At 49.4% G+C, this 25264-nt stretch overlaps 1 protein-coding gene across 2 annotated transcripts in view; it reads left to right on the top strand.

The window, feature by feature from the left end:
• Positions 1–25264, top strand: part of LOC121280774 (tubulin beta chain-like) — a 642941-nt gene that overhangs the window by 371284 nt on the left and 246393 nt on the right. The gene's annotated exons all lie outside the window — the stretch shown is intronic.

Genomic DNA, 25264 nt, shown 5'->3' with positions numbered 1-25264 from the left:
ATTGACACAGCATGATGCTCTGACTAACACAGTACAATGCTCAGACTGACACTACGATGCCCTGACTAATGCAATACAATGCTCAGATTGACGCAATACGACGCTCAGCCTGATACTGTAGGATGCTCTGACTGACACTGTACGATGCTCTGACAAACAAAGTGTGATGCTCAGACTGACAAAATACGTGCTCTGACTAATGCAGTCCAATGCAGACTGATGCAGCATGATGCCCAGACTGATGCAGCACGATGCCTAGACTGGCGCAGCACGATGCTCAGACTGGCGCAGCACGATGCTCAGACTGACTCAGTACGATGTTTAGACTGACGCAGTAGGATGCTCAGGCTGAAGCAGTACGATGCTCAAACTGACGCAGTACGAAGCTTAGACTGACGCAATACGATGCTGAGACTGACGCAGTACGATGCTGAGACTGACGCGGTGCGATGCTGAGACTGACACAGTACGATGCTCAGACTGATGCAGGACGAGGCTCAGACTGACACAATACATGCTCTGACTAACAGCACAATGCTCAGACTGACTCTATGATGCTCAGACTAATGCAGTACAATGCTCTGACGCAGTACGCTGCTCAGACTGACGCAGTACGCTGCTCAGACAAATGCTGTACGATACTCAGAATGACGCAATGCCATGCTCAAACTGATGAAGTACGATGCTCTAATGCAATACAATGCTTAAATTGACACAGTATGATGCTCCGATTGACACTACGAAGCTCAGACTAATGTAGTACGATGCTCTGTCACAGTATGCTGCTCAGACTGACTCAGTGCGCTGCCCAGACTGACGCAGTGCACTGCCCAGACTGACGCAGTGCGCTGCCCAGACTGACGCAGGGCGCTGCTTCAGACTGACGCAGGGCGCTGGTCAGACTGATGCAGGGAACTGCTCAGACTGCCGCAGGGCGCTGCTCAGACTGACGCCATGCGATGCTCAGACTGACACAAAATGTGCTCTGACTAAGGCAGCACAATGCTCAGACTGACTCCATGATGCTCAGACGGACGCAGTGCGATGCTGAGACTGACGCAGTACGATGCTCAGACTGACGCAGTACGATGCTCAGACTGACACTGTATGATGCTGTGAATGACAATCTACGATGCTCTGACTGACAATGTATGATGTTCTGACTAATGCAGTACAATGCTCAGACTAACACAATACATGCTTTGACTCACGCAACACGATGCTCAGACTGACGCAGTACGCTGCACAAACTGACGCAGTACGCTGCTCATACTGACACAGTACTCCGCCCAGACTGATGCAATACGATGCTCAGACTGACGCAGTACGATGCTCAGACTGACGCAGTATGATGCTCAGACCGACGCAGTACGATACTCAGACTGTAGCAGTATGAAGCTTAGACTGACGCAGTACGATGCTCTGACTAATGCAGTACAATGCTCAGACTGACACAATACATGCTTTGACTCACGCAACACGATGCACAGACTGACGCAGTACGCTGCACAAACTGACGCAGTACGCTGCTCATACTGACACAGTACGCCGCTCAGACTGAGGCAGTACGATGCTCAGACTGAGGCAGTACGATGCTCAGACTGAGGCAGTACGATGCTGAGACTGACGCAGTATGATGCTCAGACTGACGCAGTAAAGATGCTCAGACTGACGCAGTATGATGCTCAGACTGACGCAGTATGATGCTCAGATTGACGCAGAACGAGGCTCAGACTGACACAATACATGCTCTGACTAACAGCACAATGCTCAGATTGACTGTATCATGCTCAGACCAATGCAGTACGATGCTGTGACGCAGTACGCTGCTCAGACTGACGCAGTACGCTGCTCAGACTGACGCAGTATGCTGCTCAGACCGGTGCAGTACGATAGAATGACGCAGTACAATCCTCAGACTGATACTGTACGATGCTCTGACTAATGCAATACAATGCTTAAACTGATGCAGTATGATGCTCCGACTGACACTACGAAGGTCAGACTAATGCAGTACGATGCTCTGTCACAGTATGCTGCTCAGACTGACTCAGTACGCTGGACAGACAGAGGTAGGACCCTGCTGAGACTGACGCAGTACCCTGCCCAAACCGATGCAGTACGCTGCTCAGACTGACGCAGTACGCTGCTCAGGCTAAGCAATATGCCATTCAGACTGACGAGGAACGCCGCTGAGACTGACGCAGGATGCCGCTCAGACTGACGCAGTACGCTGCTTATACTGACGCAGTACAATGCTCAGACTGACGCCGCATGATGCTCTGACTAACGCAGTACAATGCTCAGACTGACACTACGATGCTCTGACTAATGCAATACAATGCTCAGATTGATGCAGTATGACGCTCAGCCTGATACGGTAGGATGCTCTGACTGACACTGTACGATGCTCCGACTAACAAAGTGTGATACTCAGACTGACAAAATACGTGCTCTGACTAATGCAGTCCAATGCAAAGACTGACACAGCCCGATGCCCAGACTGATGCAGTACGATGCTCACACTGGCGCAGCACAATGCTCAGACTGACGCAGTACAATGCTCTGCCTGACACTGTATGATGCTCTGACTGAGACTCTACGATGCTCTGACTGTCAACGTATGATGCTCTGACTAATGCAGTACAATGCTCAGAGTGACACAATACATGCTTTGACTCATGCAACACGATGCTCAGACTTACGCAGGACAATGCTCTGACTGATGCATCACGATGCTCAGACTGACGCAGCACGATGTTTAGACTGATGCAGTACGATGCTCAGACTGAAGCAGTACGATGCTCAAACTGACACAGTACGATGCTCAGACTGACGCAGTACGATGCTCAGACTGACGCAGTACGATGCTCAGACTGACGCAGTACGGTGCTCAGACTGGCGCAGCACGATGCTCAGACTGGCGCAGCACGATGCTCAGACTGACTCAGTACGAAGTTTAGACTGACGCAGTACGATGCTCAGACTGAAGCAGTACGATGCTCAAACTGACGCAGTACGATGCTCAAACTGACGCAGTACGAAGCTTAGACTGTCGCAATACGACATTGAGACTGATGCAGTATGATGCTCAGACTGACGCAGTACGATGCTTAGACTGACGCGGTACGATGCTGAGACTGACACAGTACCATGCTCAGACTGACGCACTACGAGGCTCAGACTGACACAATACATGCTCTGACTAACAGTACAATGCTCAGACTGACTCTATGCTGCTCAGACGTATGCAGTACAATGCTCTGACGCAGTACACTGCTCAGACTGACGCAGTACGCTGCTCAGACTGACTCAGTATGATGTTTAGACTGATGCAGTACGATGCTCAGACTGAAGCAGTACGATGCTCAGACTGACGCGGTACGATGCTGAGACTGACGCAGTACGGTGCACAGATTGACACAGCATGATGCTCTGACTAACACAGTACAATGCTCAGACTGACACTACGATGCCCTGACTAATGCAATACAATGCTCAGATTGACGCAATACGACGCTCAGCCTGATACTGTAGGATGCTCTGACTGACACTGTACGATGCTCTGACTAACAAAGTGTGATGCTCAGACTGACAAAATACGTGCTCTGACTAATGCAGTCCAATGCAGACTGATGCAGCATGATGCCCAGACTGATGCAGCACGATGCCTAGACTGGCGCAGCACGATGCTCAGACTGGCGCAGCACGATGCTCAGACTGACTCAGTACGATGTTTAGACTGACGCAGTAGGATGCTCAGGCTGAAGCAGTACGATGCTCAAACTGACGCAGTACGAAGCTTAGACTGTCGCAATACGATGCTGAGACTGACGCAGTACGATGCTCAGACTGACGCGGTGCGATGCTGAGACTGACACATTACGATGCTCAGACTGATGCAGTACGAGGCTCAGACTGACACAATACATGCTCTGACTAACAGCACAATGCTCAGACTGACTCTATGATGCTCAGACTAATGCAGTACAATGCTCTGACGCAGTACGCTGCTCAGACTGACGCAGTACGCTGCTCAGACAAATGCTGTACGATACTCAGAATGACGCAGTGCCATGCTCAGACTGATGAAGTACGATGCTCTAATGCAATACAATGCTTAAATTGATGCAGTATGATGCTCCGACTGACACTACGAATCTCAGATAAATGCAGTACGATGCTCTGTCACAGTATGCTGCTCAGACTGACTCAGTCCTCTGGACAGACTGACACAGTACCCAGCTGAGACTGACGCAGTGCGCTGCCCAGACTGACGCAGGGAGCTGCTCAGACTGACACAAGGTGCTGCTCAGACTGACGCAGGGCGCTGCTCAGACTGACGCCGTGCGATGCTCAGAGTGACACAAAACGTGCTCTGACTAACGCAGCACAATGCTCAGCCTGACTCTATGATGCTCAGACCAATGTAGTACGATGCTGTGACGCAGTAGACTGCTCAGACTGACGCAGTATGCTGCTCAGACTGATGCAGTACGATAGTCAGAGTGACGCAGTACAATGCTCAGACTGATGCAGTACGATGCTCTGACTAATGCAATACAATGCTTAAATTGATGCAGTATGATTCTCTGACTGACACTACGAAGCTCAGACTAATGCAGTACGATGCTCTGTCACAGTATGCTGCTCAGACTGACTTAGTACTCTGGCCAGACTGACACAGTTTGCTGGCCAGACTGACGCAGTACGATGCTCAGACTGACGCAGTATGCTGCTCAGACTGATGCAGTACGATAGTCAGAGTGACGCAGTACAATGCTCAGACTGATGCAGTACGATGCTCTGACTAATGCAATACAATGCTTAAATTGATGCAGTATGATTCTCTGACTGACACTACGAAGCTCAGACTAATGCAGTACAATGCTCTGTCACAGTATGCTGCTCAGACTGACTCAGTACGATGGACAGACAGAGGCAGGACCCTGCTGAGACTGACGCAGTACGCTGGCCAGACTGACGCAGTGCGATGCTCAGACTGACGCTGTACGATGCTCAGACTGATGCAGTATGCTGCTGAGACTGACGCAGAATGCTGCTCAGACTGATGCAGTACGATGCTCAGAATGACGCAGTACAATGCTCAGACTGATGCAGTATGATGCTCTGACTAATGCAATACAATGCTTAAATTGACGCAGTATGATGCTCCGACTGAAACTACGAAGCTCAGATTAATGCAGTACGATGCTCTGTCACAGTATGCTGCTCAGACTGACTTAGTACTCTGGCCAGACTGACACAGTTCGCTGGCCAGACTGACGCAGTACGCTGGCCAGACTGACGCAGTACGATCCTCAGACTGACGCAGCGCGCTGCCCAGACTGGTGCTGCGCGCTGCCCAGACTGACGCAGGGAGCTGCTCAGACTGATGCAGGGCGCTGCTCAGACTGACGCCATGCGATGCTCAGACTGACACAAAACGTGCTCTGACTAACGCAGCACAATGCTCAGACTGACTCTATGATGCTCAGACTAACGCAGGACGATGCTGTGACGCAGTAGACTGCTCAGACTGACGCAGTATGCTGCTCAGACTGATGCAGTACGATACTCAGAATGACGCGCTACGAATGTTCAGACTGATGCATTACCATGCACTGACTAATGCAATACAATGCTTAAATTGCCTCAGTATGATGTTCCCACTAACACTACGAAGCTCAGACTAATGCAGTACCATGCTCTGTCACAGTATGCTGCTCAGGCTGACTCAGTACGCTGGACAGACTGACGCAGTACCCTGCTGAGACTGACGCAGTATGCTGCCCAGACTGACACTGTACGATGCTCAGGCTGACACTGTATGATGATCAGACTGACGCAGAACGATGCTCAGACTGACACAAAACGATGCTCAGACTGACACAAAACGATGCTCAGACTGATGCAATACAATGCTCAGACTGACACAAAACGGTGCTCAGACTGATGCAGTACAATGCTCAGACTGACACAGCACGATACTCAGAATGACGCAGTACGATGCTTTGACTAACGCAGTACAATGCTCAGACTGACACTGGACAGTACTCAGACTGACACTGTACGATGCTCTGACTGACGCAGTACGATACTCAGGATGACGCAGTACAATGCTCAGACTTACGCAGTACAATGTTCTGATTGACGCAGTATGATGCTCAGACTGACACTATGATGCTCTGACTAATGCAGTACGATGCTCTGAATAATGCAGTGCGCTGCTCAGTCTGACACAATACGTGCTCTGACTAATGCAGTACAATGCACTGACTGAGGCAATACGATGCTTTGACTAACAAAGTACAATGCTCAGACTGACGCTGTACGATGCTCAGGCTGACGCTGTACGATGCTCTGACTGACACTGTATGATGCTCTGACTGATACCGTATGATGCTCTGACTAATGCAGTACGATGCTCTGAATAATGCAGTGCGCTGCTCAATCTGACACAATCCGTGCTCTGACTAATGCAGTACAATGCAAATACTGACGCAGCACGCTACTCAGACAGATGCAGTACAATGCCCAGACTGTTGCAGCACGATGCTCTGAATAACGAAGTGCAATGCTCAGACTGACACAATACATGCTCTAACGCAGTACAATGCTCAGAGTGACGCAGCACAATGATCAGACTGATACTGTACGATGCTCAGACTGCCGCAGTACAACGCTCAGACTTACGCAGCACGACACTCAGAATGACACAGTACAATGATCAGTCTGAAGCCATACGATGCTCTGACTAACGCAGTACAATGCTCAGAATTGTATGCTGCCCAGGCTAATGCAGTACGATGGTCTGACGCAGTACGCTGCTCAGACTGACGCAGTACGCTGCTCAGACTGACACTTTACGATGCTCAGACTGACACTATACGATGCTCAGACTTACACAGTACAATGCTCAGACTGACGTAGTGCGATGCTAAGACTGACGCAGTGCGATGCTGAGACTGACGCAGTACGATGCTGAGACTGACGCAGTACGATGCTCAGACTGATGCAGTATGATGCTCTGACTAATTAAATACAGTGCTTAAATTGACGCAGTATGATGCTCCGACTGACACTACGAAGCTCAGACTAATGCAGTACGATGCTCTGTCACAGTATGCTGTTCAGACCGACTCAGTATGCTGGACAGACAGAGGCAGTAGCTTGCTGAGACTGACAGTACGCTGCCCTGACTGACGCAGTACGCTGCTCTGACTAACGAAGTGCAATGTTCAGACTGACACAATACATGCTCTAACGCAGTACCACGCTCAGAGTGACGCAGCACAATGATCAGACTGATACTGTACGATGTTCAGACTGATGTAGTACAATGCTCAGACTTAGGCAGCACGATACTCAGAATGACACGGTACAATGCTCAGTCTGAAGCCGTACAATACTCTGACTAACGCAGTACAATGCTCAGACTTGTATGCTGCTTAGACTAATGCAGTACGATGGTCTGACGCAGTACGCTGCTCAGACTGACGCAGTACGCTGCTCAGACTGACGCAGTACGCTGCTCAGACTGACGCAGGACGCTGCTCAGACTGACACAGTATGCTGCTCAGACTGACGCAGTACGATGTTCTGTCTGACGTAGTATGATGCTTAGGCTGACGCAATACGATGCTCAGGCTGATGCAGTACACTGCTCAGTCTAATGTAGTACGATACTCAGAATGACGCAGTATAATGGTCAGACTGATGCAGTACGATGCTCTGACTAATGCAATACAATGCTTAAACTAACACAGTATGATCTTACGACTGACACTATGATGCTCTGACTAATGCAGTACGATGCTCTGAATAATGCAGTGCACTGCTCAGTCTGACACAATACGTGCTCTGACTAATGCAGTACAATGCACTGACTGAGGCAATACGATGCTTTGACTAACAAAGTACAATGCTCAGACTGACGCTGTACGATGCTCAGGCTGACGCTGTACGATGCTCTGACTGACACTGTATGATGCTCTGACTGATACTGTATGATGCTCTGACTAATGCAGTACGATGCTCTGAATAATGCAGTGCGCTGCTCAATCTGCCACAATCCGTGCTCTGACTAATGCAGTACAATGCAAATACTGACGCAGCACGCTACTCAGACAGATGCAGTACAATGCCCAGACTGATGCAGCACGATGCTCTGAATAACGAAGTGCAATGCTCAGACTGACACAATACATGCTCTAACGCAGTACAATGCTCAGAGTGACGCAGCACAATGATCAGACTGATACTGTACGATGCTCAGACTGCCGCAGTACAACGCTCAGACTTATGCAGCACGACACTCAGAATGACACAGTACAATGATCAGTCTGAAGCCATACGATGCTCTGACTAACGCAGTACAATGCTCAGAATTGTATGCTGCTCAGGCTAATGCAGTACGATGGTCTGACGCAGTACGCTGCTCAGACTGACGCAGTACGCTGCTCAGACTGACACTTTACGATGCTCAGACTGACACTATACGATGCTCAGACTTACGCAGTACAATGCTCAGACTGACGTAGTGCGATGCTAAGACTGACGCAGTGCGATGCTGAGACTGACGCAGTACGATGCTGAGACTGACGCAGTACAATGCTCAGACTGATGCAGTATGATGCTCTGACTAATTAAATACAATGCTTAAATTGACGCAGTATGATGCTCCGACTGACACTACGAAGCTCAGACTAATGCAGTACGATGCTCTGTCACAGTATGTTGTTCAGACCGACTCAGTATGCTGGACAGACAGAGGCAGTAGCTTGCTGAGACTGACACAGTACGCTGCCCTGACTGACGCAGTACGCTGCTCTGACTAACGAAGTGCAATGTTCAGACTGACACAATACATGCTCTAACGCAGTACCACGCTCAGAGTGACGCAGCACAATGATCAGACTGATACTGTACGATGTTCAGACTGATGTAGTACAATGCTCAGACTTAGGCAGCACGATACTCAGAATGACACGGTACAATGCTCAGTCTGAAGCCGTACAATACTCTGACTAACGCAGTACAATGCTCAGACTTGTATGCTGCTTAGACTAATGCAGTACGATGGTCTGACGCAGTACGCTGCTCAGACTGACGCAGTACGCTGCTCAGACTGACGCAGTACGCTGCTCAGACTGACGCAGTACGCTGCTCAGACTGACGCAGTACGCTGCTCAGACTGACGCAGGACGCTGCTCAGACTGACACAGTATGCTGCTCAGACTGACGCAGTACGATGTTCTGTCTGACGTAGTATGATGCTTAGGCTGACGCAATACGATGCTCAGGCTGATGCAGTACGATAATCAGAATGACGCAGTATAATGCTCAGACTGATGCAGTACGATGCTCTGACTAATGCAATACAATGCTTAAACTAACACAGTATGATCCTACGACTGACACTATGAAGCTCAGAATAATGCAGTACGATGCTCTGTCACAGTATGCTGCTCAGACTGACTGAGTACTCTGGACAGACTGACACAGTACACTGCTCAGACTGACGCAGTATGCTGGCCAGACTATCGCAGTATGCTGGCCAGACTGACGCAGTACACTGGCCAGACTGACGCAGTACGATGCTCAGACTGCCACAGTACAATGCTCAGACTTACGCAGCACGACACTCAGAATGACACAGTACAATGCTCAGTCTGAAGCCATACGATGCTCTGACTAACGCAGTACAATGCTCAGACTTGAATGCTGCTCAGACTAATGCAGTACGATGGTCTGACGCAGTACGCTGCTCAGACTGACGAAGTGCGCTGCTCAGACTGACGAAGTGCGTTGCTCAGACTGACGCAGTACGCTACTCAGACTAATGCAGTACGATACCCAGAATGACGCCGTACAATGCTCAGACTGATGCAGTACGATGCTCTGACTAATGCAATATAATGCTTAAATTGTGTAGTATGATGCTCCGACTGACACTACAAAGCTCAGATTAATGCAGTACGATGCTCTGTCACAGTATGCTGCTCAGACTGACTCAGTACTCTGGACAGACTGACACAGTACCCCTCTGAGACTGACGCAGTACGCTGGCCAGACTGACGCAGTACGATCCTCAGACTGACGCAGCGCGCTGCCCAGACTGGCGCAGCGCGCTGCCCAGACTGACGCAGGGAGCTGCTCAGACTGACACAAGGTGCTGCTCAGACTGACGCAGGGAGCTGCTCAGACTGACACAGGGCGCTGCTCAGACTGATGCAGTACGATACTCAGAATGACGCGCTACAATGCTCAGACTGATGCAGTATGATGCTCTGACTAATGCAATACAATGCTTAAATTGACACAGTATAATGCTCCAACTGACACTACGAAGCTCAGATTAATGCAGTATGATGCTCTGGCACAGTTTGCTGCCCAGACTGACGCAGTGCACTGCCCAGACTGACACAGCGCGCTGCCTAGACTGACGCAGTGTGCTGCTCAGACTGACGCAGGGCACTGCTCAGACTGACGCAGAGCACTGCTCAGACTGACACAGTGCGCTGCTCAGACTGACGCCGTGCGATGCTCAGACTGACACAAAACGTGCTCTAACTAACGCAGCACAATGCTCAGACTGACTCTATGATGCTCAGACCAATGCCGTACGATGCTGTGACGTAGTACGCTGCTCAGACTGACGCAGTACGCTACTCAGACTAATGCAGTACGATACTCAGAATGACGCCGTACAATGCTCAGACTGATGCAGTACGATGCTCTGACTAATGCAATATAATGCTTAAATTGTGTAGTATGATGCTCCGACTGACACTACAAAGCTCAGATTAATGCAGTACGATGCTCTGTCACAGTATGCTGCTCAGACTGACTCAGTACTCTGGACAGACTGACACAGTACCCCTCTGAGACTGACGCAGTACGCTGGCCAGACTGACGCAGTACGATCCTCAGACTGACGCAGCGCGCTGCCCAGACTGGCGCAGCGCGCTGCCCAGACTGACGCATGGAGCTGCTCAGACTGACACAAGGTGCTGCTCAGACTGACGCAGGGAGCTGCTGAGACTGACACAGGGCGCTGCTCAGACTGATGCAGTACGATACTCAGAATGACGCGCTACAATGCTCAGACTGATGCAGTATGATGCTCTGACTAATGCAATACAATGCTTAAATTGACACAGTATAATGCTCCAACTGACACTACGAAGCTCAGACTAAGGCAGTACCATGCTCTGTCACAGTATGCTGCTCAGGCTGACTCAGTACGCTGGACAGACTGACGCAGTACCCTGCTGAGACTGACGCATTATGCTGCCCAGACTGACACTGTACGATGCTCAGGCTGACACTGTATGATGATCAGACTGACGCAGAACGATGTTCAGACTGATGCAGTACAATGCTCAGACTGACACAGCACGATACTCAGAATGACGCAGTAGAATGCTCAGACTGATGCAGTACGATACTCAGACTGACGCAAAACGGTGCTCAGACTGATGCAGTACAATGCTCAGACTGACAATGCACTATACTCAGAATGACGCAGTACGATGCTCTGACTAACGCAGTACAATGCTCAGACTGACACTGTACGATGCTCTGACTGACGCAGTACGATACTCAGGATGACGCAGTACAATGCTCAGACTTACGCAGTACAATGTTCTGATTGACGCAGTATGATGCTCAGACTGACACTGTATGATGCTCTGACTAATGCAGTACGATGCTCCGAATAATGCAGTGCGCTGCTCAGTCTGACACAATACGTGCTCTGACTAATGCAGTACAATGCACTGAGTGACGCAATACGATGTTTTGACTTACAAAGTACAATGCTCAGACTGATGCCGTACGATGCTCAGGCTGACGCTGTACGATGCTCTGACTGACACTGTATGATGCTCTGACTGACACTGTATGATGCTCTGACTAATGCAGTACGATGCTCTGAATAATGCAGTGCGCTGCTCAATCTGACACAATCCTTGCTCTGACTAATGCAGTAAAATGCAAATACTGACGCAGCATGCTACTCAGACGGATGCAGTGCAATGCCCAGACTGATGCAGTACGATGTTCTGACTAACGAAGTGCAATGCTCAGACTGACACAATACATGCTCTAACGCAGTACAATGCTCAGAGTGACGCAGCACAATGATCAGACTGATACTGTACGATGCTCAGACTGCAGCAGTACAGTGCTCAGACTTACGCAGCACGACACTCAAAATGATACATTACAATGATCAGTCTGAAGCCATACGATGCTCTGACTAACGCAGTACAATGCTCAGAATTGTTTGCTGCTCATGCTAATGCAGTACGATGGTCTGACGCAGTGCGCTGCTCAGACTGACACAGTACGCTGTTCAGACTGACGCAGTACGCTGCTCAGACTGGCGAAGAGCGCTGCTCAGACTGACGCAGTACGCTGCTCAGACTGACGCAGTACGCTGCTCAGACTGACACTGTACGATGCTCAGACTGACACTGTACGATGCTCAGACTGACACTATACGATGCTCAGACTTATGCAGTATGATGCTCAGACTGACGTAGTGCGATGCTAAAACTGACGCAGTGCGATGCTGAGACTGACGCAGTACGATGCTGAGACTGACGCAGTACGATGCTGAGACTGACGCAGTACGATGCTGAGACTGACGCAGTACGATGCTCAGACTGATGCAGTATGATGCTCTGACTAATGGAATACAATGCTTAAATTGACGCAGTATGATGCTCCGACTGACACTACGAAGCTCAGACTAATGCAGTACGATGCTTTGTCACAGTATGCTGTTCAGACCGACTCAGTATGCTGGACAGACAGAGGCAGTAGCTTGCTGAGACTGACGCATTACGCTGCCCAAATTGACGCAGTATGCTGCTCTGACTAACTAAGTGCAATGCTCAGACTGACACAATACATGCTCTAATGCAGTACCACGCTCAGAGTGACGCAGCACAATGATCAGACTGATACTCTACGATGCTCAGACTGACGCAGTACAATGCTCAGACTTAGGCAGCACGATACTCAGAATGACACAGTACAATGCTCAGTCTGAAGCCATACGATACTCTGACTAACGCAGTACAATGCTCAGACTTGTATGCTGCTCAGACTAATGCAGTACGATGGTCTGATGCAGTACGCTGCTTAGACTGATGCAGTGTGCTGTTCAGACTGACGCAGGACGCTGCTCAGACTGACACAGTACGCTGCTCAGACTGACGCAGTATGATGTTCAGTCTGACGTAGTATGATGCTTAGGCTGACACAATACGATGCTCAGGCTGATGCAGTACACTGCTCAGTCTAATGTAGTACGATACTCAGAATGACGCAGTATAATGCTCAGACTGATGCAGTACGATGCTCTGACTATTGCAATACAATGCTTAAATCCTCCGACTGACACTACGAAGCTCAGATTAATGCAGTACGATGCTCTGTCACAGTATGCTGCTCAGACTGACTCAGTACTCTGGACAGACTGACACAGTACTCTGCTGAGACTGACGCAGTATGCTGGCCAGACTGACGCAGTACACTGGCCAGGCTGGTGCAGTACAATGCTCAGACTGACGCAGTACAATGCTCAGGCTGGTGCAGTGCGCTGCGCAGACTGACGCAGTGTGCTGCCCAGACTGACACAAAACGATGCTCAGACTGACACAAAATGATGCTCAGACTGACGCAGTACAATGCTCAGACTGACGCAGTAAGATGCTCAGACTGGCACAGTATAATGCTCAGATTGACGCAGAATGATGCTCAGACTGACTCAAAACGATGCTCAGACTGACGCGATACGCTGCCCAGACTGACACTGTACGATGCTCAGACTGACAAAACGATGCTCAGACTGACACAAAACGGTGCTCAGACTGATGCAGTACAATGCTCAGACAGACACAGCACGATACTCAGAATGACGCAGTACAATGCTCAGACTGATGCAGTACGATACTCAGACTGACACAAAACGGTGCTCAGACTGACATTGTACAATGCTCTGACTGATGCAGTACGATGCTCTGAATAATGCAATGCGCTGCTCAATCTGACACAATCCGTGCTCTGACTAATGCAGTACAATGCAAATACTGATGCAGCACGCTACTCAGACGGATGCAGTACGCTGCTCAGTCTGATGTAGTACGATACTCAGAATGACGCAGTATAATGCTCAGTCTGATGCAGTACGATGCCCTGACTAATGCAATACAATGCTTAAATTGACGCAGTATGATGCTCCGACTGACACTACGAAGCTCAGATTAATGCAGTACGATGCTCTGTCACAGTATGCTGCTCAGACTGACTCAGTACTCTGGACAGACTGACACAGTACCCTGCTGATACTGACACAGTATTCTGGCCAGACTGATGCAGTACACTGGCCAGACTGACGCAGTACAATGCTCAGACTGGCGCAGTGCGCTGCCCAGACTGACAAAAAACGATGCTCAGACTGACACAAAATGATGCTCAGACTGACGCAGTACAATACTCAGATTGATACAGAACGATGCTCAGACTGATTCAAACGATGCTCTGACTAATGCAGTTCGCTGCTCAGACTCACGCGGTTCGCTGCTCAGACTGACGCGGTACGCTGCTCAGACTGATGAGGTACGCTGCTCAGTCTGACGCAGTACGCTGCTCATACTGACACTGTATGATGCTCAGACTGATGCAGAACGATGCTCAGACTGACAAAACGATGCTCAGACTGATGCAGTACAATGCTCAGACTGATGCAGTACAATGCTCAGACTGACACTGTATGATGCTCAGGCTGGTGCAGTATGATACTCAGACTGACACAAAACGGTGTTCAGACTGACAAAACAATGCTCAGACTGTTGCAGTACAATGCTCAGACTGACACAAAACGGTGCTCAGACTGATGCTGTACAATGCTCAGACTGACAGCACGATACTCAGAATGACGCAGTACAATGCTCAGACTGATGCAGTACGATACTCAGACTGACACAAAACGGTGCTCAGAGTGACACTGTACAATGCTCTGACTGATGCAGTACGATACTCAGGATGACGCAGCACCATGCTCAGTCTGATGCAGTAGAATGCTCTGACTGACGCGGTATGATGCTCTGACTAATGCGTACAATGTTCTGAATAATGCAGTGCGCTGCTCAGTCTGACACAATACAATGCACTGACTGAGGCAATACGATGCTTTGACTAACAAAGTACAATGCTCAGACTGATGCAGTACGATGCTCGAGCTGACACTGTACGGAACACCGCTCAGATTGATGCGGAACACCGCTCAGACTGACGCGGAACGCCACTCAGACTGACACAGAACGATGCTCAGACTGACGCAGTACGACGCTCAGACTGACGCAGCACGATACTCAGGCTGACGCAGTTCGATACTCAGGCTGACGCAGTACGATGCTCAGCCTGACGTAGTACGATGCTCTGACTGACACTGTATGATGCTCTGACTAATGGAGTACAATGCTCAGACTGACGCAGTATGATGCTTTGACGAACAAAGTACACTGATCAGACTGGTGCAGTACGATGTACAGGCTGACACTGTACAATGATCAGTACGATGCTCTGACTAATGCAGTACAATGCTCAGACTGACATTGTACAATGCTCTGAATGACACTGTACAATGCTCAGACTGACTCTGTACAATGCTCTAACTGAGGCAGTACACAGCTCAGACTGAGGCAGTACGATGCTCACAATGACGCAGTACGATGCTCACAGTGTCGCAGTACAATGCTCAGACTGACGCAGTATGACACTCAGAATGACGCAGTACAATGTTCAGACTGATGCAGTAACACGCTCTGACGAATGCAATACAATGCTCTGATTCACGCAGTATGATGCTCAGACTGACACTGCACGATGCTCTGACTGACGCAGTACGGTGCCCAGAGCGACGCAGAACAATGCTCAGATTGACGCAGCATAATGCACAGACTGAGGCAGTACGATGCTCAGACTGAGGCAGTACGATGCACAGACTGATGCAGTATGATGCTCAGACTGACACAAGACAATGCTCAGATTGATGCAGTACAATGCTCATACTGACGCTGTATGATACTCTGACTGACGCAGTACGATGCTCTGACTAACAATGTATGATGCTCTGACTAATGCAGTACAATGCTCAGACTGACGCAGCACGATGCTCAGACTGACTCAGTACGAAGATTAGACTGACGCAGTACGATGCTCAGACTGACGCAGTACGATGCTCTGACTAATGCAGTATGATGCTCAGACTGACGCAGTACGATGCTCTGACTGAGGCAGTACGATGCTCTGACTGAGGCAGTACGATGCTCTGACTGAGGCAGTACGATGCTCTGACTGAGGCAGTACGATGCTCTGACTGAGGCCATACGATGCTCTGACTGAGGCAGTACGATGCTCTGACTGAGGCAGTACGATGCTCTGACTGACGCAGTGAGATGCTCAGCCTGAAGCAGTATGCTGCTCAGACTGACGCTGTAGGATGCTCTGACTGACACTGTATGATACTCTGACAAATGCAGTACAATGCTCAGACTGACGCAGCCCGATGCTCCGACTGACGCAGTACGATGCTCAGACTGACGCAGTACGATGCTCAGACTGACGCAGTACGATGCTCAGACTGACGCAGTACGATGCTCAGACTGATGCAGTACGAGGCTCAGACTAACACAATACATGCTCTGACTAACAGCACAATGCTCAGACTGACTCTATGATGCTCAGACGTATGCAGTACAATGCTCTGATGCAGTACGCTGCTCAGAGTGACGCAGTACGCTGCTCAGACTGATGCAGGACGATACTCAGAATGACGCAGTGCAGTGCTGTGACTAATGCAATACAATGCTTAAATTGACGCAGTATGATGCTCCATTTGACACTACGAAGCTCAGATTAATGCAGTACAATGCTCTCTCACAGTATGCTGCTCAGACTGACTTAGTACTCTGGACAGACTGACGCAGTACGCTGGCCAGACTGACGCAGTACGCTGCTCAGACTGACGCAGTATGCTGCTTAGACTGATGCAGTACGATACTCAGAATGACGCAGTACAATGCTCAGACTGCTGCAGTACGATGCTCTGACTAATGCAATACATTGCTTAAAATGATTCAGTATGATGCTCCAACTGACACGACGAAGCTCAGACTAATGCAATACGATGCTCTGTCACAGTATGCTGCTCAGACTGACTCAGTACGCTGGACAGACAGAGGCAGGACCCGGCTGAGACTGACGCAGTACGCTGCCCAGACTGATGCAGTACACTGCTCAGACTGACGCGGTACGATACTCAGAATGACGCTGTACAATGCTCAGACTGATGCAGTACGATGCTCTGACTAATGCAATAAAATGCCCAGGTGAGGCAGTATGATGCTCAGACTGACACTAAGATGCTCAGAATAATGCACTACGATGTTCTGTCACAGTATGATGCTCAGATTGACTCAGTACACTGGACAGACTGACGCAGTACCCTGCTGAGACTGACGCAGTACGCTGCCCAGACTGACACTGTACGATGCTCAGGCTGACACTGTACGATGTTCAGACTGATGCAGAACGATGCTCAGACTGACAAAATGGTGCTCAGACTGATGCAGTACAATGCTCAGACTGACACAACACGATACTCAGAACGATGCAGTACAATGCCCAGACTGATGCAGTATGATACTCAGACTGACACAAAACGGTGCTCAGACTGATGCAGTACAATGCTCAGACTGATACAGCACGATACTCAGAATGACGCAGTTTGCTCAGACTGATGCAGTACGATGCTCTGACTAATGAAGTGCAATGCTCAGACTGACACAATACATGCTCTAACGCAGTACAATGCTCAGAGTGACGCAGCACAATGATCAGACTGATACTGTACGCTGCTCAGACTGACGCAGTACTCTGCTCAGACTGATGCAGTACAATACTCAGAATGACGCAGTACAATGCTCAGACTGATGCAGTACGATGCTCTGACTAATGCAATACAATGCTTAAATTGACGCAGAATGATGCTCCGACTGACACTACGAAGCTCAGATTAATGCAGTACGATGCTCTGTTACAGTATGCTGCTCAGACTGACTTAGTACTCTGGCCAGACTCTCGCAGTTCGCTGGCCAGACTGATGCAGTACGATGCTCAGACTGACGCAGTACGATGCTCAGACTGACGTAGTGCGCTGCCCAGACTGATACAGTGGGCTGCCCAGACTGATACAGTGCGCTGCCCAAACTGATGCAGTGCGCTGCCCAGACTGATACAGTGCGCTGCCCAAACTGATGCAGTGCGCTGCCCAGACTGACGCAGTGCGCTGCCCAGGCTGACGCAGTGCGCTGCCCAGGCTGACGCAGTGCGCTGCCCAGGCTGACGCAGTGCGCTGCTCAGACTGATGCAGGGTACAGCTCAGACTGACGCAGGGAGCTGCTCAGATTGACGCAGGTCGCTGCTTAGACTGATGCCGTGCGATGCTCAAACTGACACAAAACATGCTCTGAATAACACAGCACAATGCTCAGACTAATGCAGTAACATGCTGTGATGCAATACGCTGCTCAGACTGACGCAGTACGCTGCTTAGACTGATGCAGTACAATACTCAGGATAACGCAGTACAATGCTCAGGCTGACGTAGTACGATGCTGTGACTGACACTCTATGATGCTCTGACTAATGGAGTACAATGCTCAGACTGACGCAGTACGATGCTTTGACTAACAAAGTACAGTGATCAGATTGGTGCAGTACGATGCACAGGCTGACACTGTACAATGCTCAGATTGACACTGTACAATGCTCTGACTGAGGCAGTATGATGCTCAGACTGAGGCAGTACGATGCTCACACTGATGCAGTACAAATACTCAGACTGACGCAGTATGACGCTCAGACTGACGCAGCACGATACTCAGGCTGACGCAGTACGATACTCAGGCTGACACAGTACGATGCTCAGGCTGATGTAGTACGATGCTCTGACTGACACTGTACGAAGCTCTGACTGACACTGTATGATGCTCTGACTAATGGAGTACAATGCTCAGACTGAGGCAGTACGATGCTTTGACTAACAAAGTACAATGATCAGACTGGTGCAGTGCGATGCACAGGCTGACACTGTACAACGCTCTGACTGATGCAGTACGAAGCTTAGACTGACACAGTACGATGCTCAGACTGACGCAGTATGATGCTCTGACTAATGCAGTATGATGCTCAGACTGACGCAGTACGATGCTCAGACTAACGCAGTACGAAGCTTAAACTGATGCAGTACAATGCTGAGACTGACGCAGTACGATGCTCAGACTGACGCAGTACGATGCTCTGACTAACGCAGTATGATGCTCAGACTGACGCAGTACGATGCTCAGACTAACGCAGTACGAAGCTTAAACTCACGCAGTACAATGCTGAGACTGACGCAGTACGATGCTCAGACTGACGCAGTACGATGCTCAGACTGACGCAGTACGATGCTCAGACTGATGCAGTACGAGGCTCAGACTGACACAATACATGCTCTGACTAACAGCACAATGCTCAGACTGACTCTATGATGCTCAGACGTATGCAGTACAATGCTCTGACGCAGTACGCTTCTCAGACTGACGCAGTATGCTGCTCAGACTGATGCAGGACAATACTCAGATTGTCGCAGTACGATGCTCAGACTGACACAGTACGATGGTCTGACTAATGCAGTCCAATGCAGACTGATGCAGTATGATGCTCAGACTGGCTCAGCACGATGCTCAGACTGATGCAGTACGGAAATCTGCTCAGATTGATGCGGAACACCACTCAGGCTGATGCGGAATGCCGCTCAGACTGACGCAGAATGACGCTCAGACTGACGCAGTACGACGCTCAGACTGACGCAGCACAATACTCAGGCTGACGCAGTACGATACTCAGGCTGACACAGTACGATGCTCAGGCTGATGTAGTATGATGCTCTGACTAACGCAGTACGATGCTCAGACTGACGCAGTACGATGCTCTGACTAATGCAGTATGAAGCTCAGACTGACGCAGTACGATGCTCAGACTAACACAGTACGAAGCTAAAACTCACGCAGTACAATGCTGAGACTGACGCAGTACGATGCTCAGACTGACGCAGTACGATGCTCAGACTGACGCAGTACGATGCTCAGACTGACGCAGTACGATGCTCAGACTGACGCAGTACGATGCTCAGACTGATGCAGTACGAGGCTCAGACTGACACAATACATGCTCTGACTAACAGCACAATGCTCAGACTGACTCTATGATGCTCAGACGTATGCAGTACAATGCTCTGATGCAGTACGCTGCTCAGACTGACGCAGTATGCTGCTCAGACTGATGCAGGACAATACTCAGATTGTCGCAGTACGATGCTCAGACTGACACAGTACGATGCTCTGACTAATGCAGTCCAATGCAGACTGATGCAGCATGATGCCCAGACTGATGCAGTACGGAACTCTGCTCAGATTGATGCGGAACACCACTCAGGCTGACGCGGAACGCCGCTCAGACTGACGCAGAATGAGGCTCAGACTGACGCAGTACGACGCTCAGACTGACGCAGCTCAATACTCAGGCTGACGCAGTACGATACTCAGGCTGACACAGTACGATGCTCAGGCTGATGTAGTACGATGCTCTGACTGACACTGTATGAAGCTCTGACTGACACTCTATGATGCTCTGACTAATGGAGTACAATGCTCAGACTGAGGCAGTACGAGGCTTTGACTAACAAAGTGCAATGATCAGACTGGTGCAGTGCGATGCACAGGCTGACACTGTACAATGCTCAGACTGATGCAGTACAAAGCTTAGATTGACACAGTACGATGCTCAGACTGACGCAGTACGATGCTCTGACTAATGCAGTATGATGCTCAGACTGACGCAGTACGATGCTCAGGCTAACGCAGTACGAAGCTTAAACTGATGCAGTACAATGCTGAGACTGACGCAGTACGATGCTCAGACTGACGCAGTACGATGCTCAGACTGACGCAGTACGATGCTCAGACTGACGCAGTACGATGCTCAGACTGACTTTATGATGCTCAGACGTAAGCAGTACAATGCTCTGACGCAGTACGCTGCTCAGACTGACGCAGTATGCTGCTCAGAATGATGCAGTACGATACTCAGAATGACACAGTCCAATGCTCAGACTGACGCAGTACAATGCTTTGACTAACAAAGTACAATGATCAGACTGGTGCAGTACGATGTACAGGCTGACACTGTACAATGCTCAGACTGATGCAGTACAATGCTCTGACTAATGCAGTACAATGCTCAGACTGACACTGTACAATGATCAGAATGACACTGTACAATGCTCAGACTGACCCTGTACAATGCTCTAACTGAGGCAGTACTATGCTCAGACTGAGGCAGTACGATGTTCACACTGACGCAGTACGATGCTCACACTGACGCAGTACAATGCTCAGACTGATGCAGTAAAATGCTCTGACGAATGCAATACAATGATTTGATTCACGCGGTATGATGCTCAGACTGACACTGCACGATGCTCTAACTGACGCAGTACGATACTCAGATCGATGCAGAACAATGCTCAGATTGACGCAGCACAATGCTCAGACTGATGCAGTACGATGCTCAGACTGACACAAGACAATACTCAGACTGATGCAGTACAATGCTCAGACTGACACTGTATGATGCTCTGACTGACGCTGTATGATGCTCTGACTGACGCAGTACGATGCTCAGACTGGCGCAGCACATTGCTGAGACTGACGCAGTACGGAACTCCGCCCAGATTGACGCGGAACGCTGCTCAGACTGACGCAGAGTTATGCTCAGACTGACGCAGTACGACGCTCAGACTACGCAGCACGATACTCAGGCTGACGCAGTACGATACTCAGGCTGACACAGTACGATGCTCAGGCTGATGTAGTCCGATGCTCTGACTGACACTGTACGAAGCTCTGACTGACACTGTACGATGCTCTGACTAATGGAGTACAATGCTCAGACTGAGGCAGTACGATGCTTTGACTAACAAAGTACAATGATCAGACTGGTGCAGTGCGAAGCACAGGCTGATACTGTACAATGCTCAGACTGATGCAGTACGAAGCTTAGACTGACACAATACGATGCTCAGACTGTCGCAGTACGATGCACTGACTAATGCAGTATGATGCTCAGACTGACGCAGTACGATGCTCAGACTAACGCAGTAAGAAGCTTAAACTGATGCAGTACAATGCTGAGACTGACGCAGTACGATGCTCAGACTGACGGAGTACGATGCTCAGACTGACTCTATGATGCTCAGATGTAAGTAGTACAATGCTCTGACGCAGTACGCTGCTCAGACTGACGCAGTATGCTGCTCAGACTGACGCAGTATGCTGCTCAGACTGATGCAGTATGATACTCAGAATGACACAGTACAATGCTCTGACTAATGCAGTCCAATGCAGACTGATGCAGCATGATGCCCAGATTGATGTAGTACGATGCTCAGACTGGCGCAGCACGATGCTCAGACTGACGCAGTACGGAACTCCGCTCAGATTGATGCGGAACACCACTCAGGCTGACGCGGAACGCCGCTCAGACTGACGCAGAATGACGCTCAGACTGACGCAGTACGACGCTCAGACTGACGCAGCACGATACTCAGGCTGACGCAGTACGATACTCAGGCTGACACAGTACGATGCTCAGGCTGATGTAGTACGCTGCTCTGACTGACACTGTACGAAGCTCTGACTTACACTGTATGATGCTCTGACTAATGGAGTACAATGCTTAGACTGAGGCAGTACGATGCTTTGACTAACAAAGTGCAATGATCAGACTGGTGCAGTGCGATGCACAGGCTGACACTGTACAATGCTCAGACTGATGCAGTACCATGCTCTGACTAATGCAGTACAATGCTCAGACTGACACTGTACAATGCTCAGAATGACACTGTACATTGCTCAGACTGACTCTGTATGATGCTCTAACTGAGGCAGTACTATGCTCAGACTGAGGCAGTACGATGCTCACACTGACACAGTACAATGCTCAGACTGATGCAGTAAGATGCTCTGACGAATGCAATACAATAATCTGATTCACGCAGTATGATGCTTAGACTGACACTGCACGATGCTCTAACTGACGCAGTACGGTACTCAGATCGACGCAGAACAATGCTCAGATTGACGCAGCACAATGCTCAGACTGATGCAGTACGATGCTCAGATTGATGTAGTACGATGCTCAGACTGACACAAGACAATGCTCAGACTGATGCAGTACAATGCTCAGACTGACACTATGATGCTCTGACTGACGCAGTGCGATGCTGTGACTGACACTGTACGATGCTCTGACTGACAATGTATGATGCTCTGACTAATGCAGTACAATGCTCAGACTGACACAATACATGCTTTGACTCACGCAACACGATGCTCAGACTGATGCAGCACAATGCTCTGACTGATGCAGTACGATGCTCACACTGACGCAGTACAATGCTCAGACTGATGCAGTAAGATGCTCTTACGAATGCAATACAATGATCTGATTCACGCAGTATGATGCTCAGACTGATACTGCACGATGCTCTAACTGACGCAGTATGGTACTCAGAGCGACGCAGAACAATGCTCAGATTGACGCAGCACAATGCTCAGACTGATGCAGTACAATGCTCAGATTGATGTAGTACGATGCTCAGACTGACACAAGACAATGCTCAGACTGATGCAGTACAATGCTCAGACTGACACTGTATGATGCTCTGACTGACACAGTACGATGCTCTGACTGACACTGTATGATGCTGTGACTGACACTGTACGATGCTCTGACTGACAATGTATGATGCTCTGACTAATGCAGTACAATGCTCAGACTGGCACAATACATGCTTTGACTCGCAACACGATGCTCAGACTGATGCAGCACAATGCTCTGACTGACGCAGTACGATGCTCAGACTGACGCAGCACAATGCTCTGACTGACTCAGTACGAAGATTAGACTGACGCAGTACGATGCTCAGACTGACGCAGTACGATGCTCTGACTGACGCAGCACGATGCTCAGACTAACGCAGTACGAAGCTTAAACTGAAGCAGTACAATGCTAAGACTGATGCAGTACGATGCTCAGACCGACACAATACATGCTCTGACTAACAACACAATGCTCAGACTGACTCTAAGATGCTCAGACGTATGCAGTACAATGCTCTGACGCAGTACGCTGCTCAGACTGATGCAGTACGATATTCAGAATGACGCAGTACAATGCTCTGACGCAGTACGCTGCTCAGACTGACGCAGTATGCTGCTCAGACTGATGCAGTACAATACTCAGAATGACGCAGTACAATGCTCAGACTGATGCAGTACGATACTCTGACTAATGCAATACAATGCTTAAATTGTCAAAGTATGATGCTCCGACTGACACTACGAAGCTCAGATTAATGCAGTACGATGCTCTGTCACAGTATGCTGCTCGGACTGACTTAGTACTCTGGCCAGACTGACGCAGTTCGTTGGCCAGACTGGTGCAGTACGATGCACAGGCTGACACTGTACAATGATCAGACTGGTGCAGTACGATGTACAGGCTGACACTTTACAATGCTCAGACTGAAGCAGTATGAAGCTTAGACTGACACAGCACGATGCTCAGACTGATGCAGTACGATGCTCTGACTAATGCAGTATGATGCTCAGATTGACGCAGTATGATGCTCAGACTGATGCAGTACGATGCTCAGACTGATGCAGTACGATGCACAGACTGACGCAGTACGATGCTCAGACTGACTCTATGATGCTCAGACGTAAGCAGTACAATGCTCTGACGCAGTACGCTGCTCAGACTGACGCAGTATGCTGCTCAGACTGATGCAGTACGATACTCAGAAAGACGCAGTACGATGCTCAGGCTGACGCAGTACGATGCTTTGACTAACAAAGTACAATGATCAGACTGGTGCAGTACGATGTACAGGCTGACACTGTACAATGCTCAGACTGATGCAGTAGGATGCTCTGACCAATGCAGTACAATGCTCAGACTGACACTGTACAATGCTCAGAATGACACTGTACAATGCTCAGACTGACTCTGTACAATGCTCGGAATGACACTTTACAATGCTCAGACTGACTCTGTACAATGCTCTAACTGAGGCAGT

Source organism: Carcharodon carcharias, chromosome 8, assembly GCF_017639515.1.
Source record: "Carcharodon carcharias isolate sCarCar2 chromosome 8, sCarCar2.pri, whole genome shotgun sequence".
In the NCBI taxonomy this organism is placed as follows: Eukaryota; Metazoa; Chordata; class Chondrichthyes; order Lamniformes; family Lamnidae; genus Carcharodon; species Carcharodon carcharias.
Note: the sequence above shows the minus strand (reverse complement) of the source record. Positions and strands in the feature narration are given on the sequence as shown.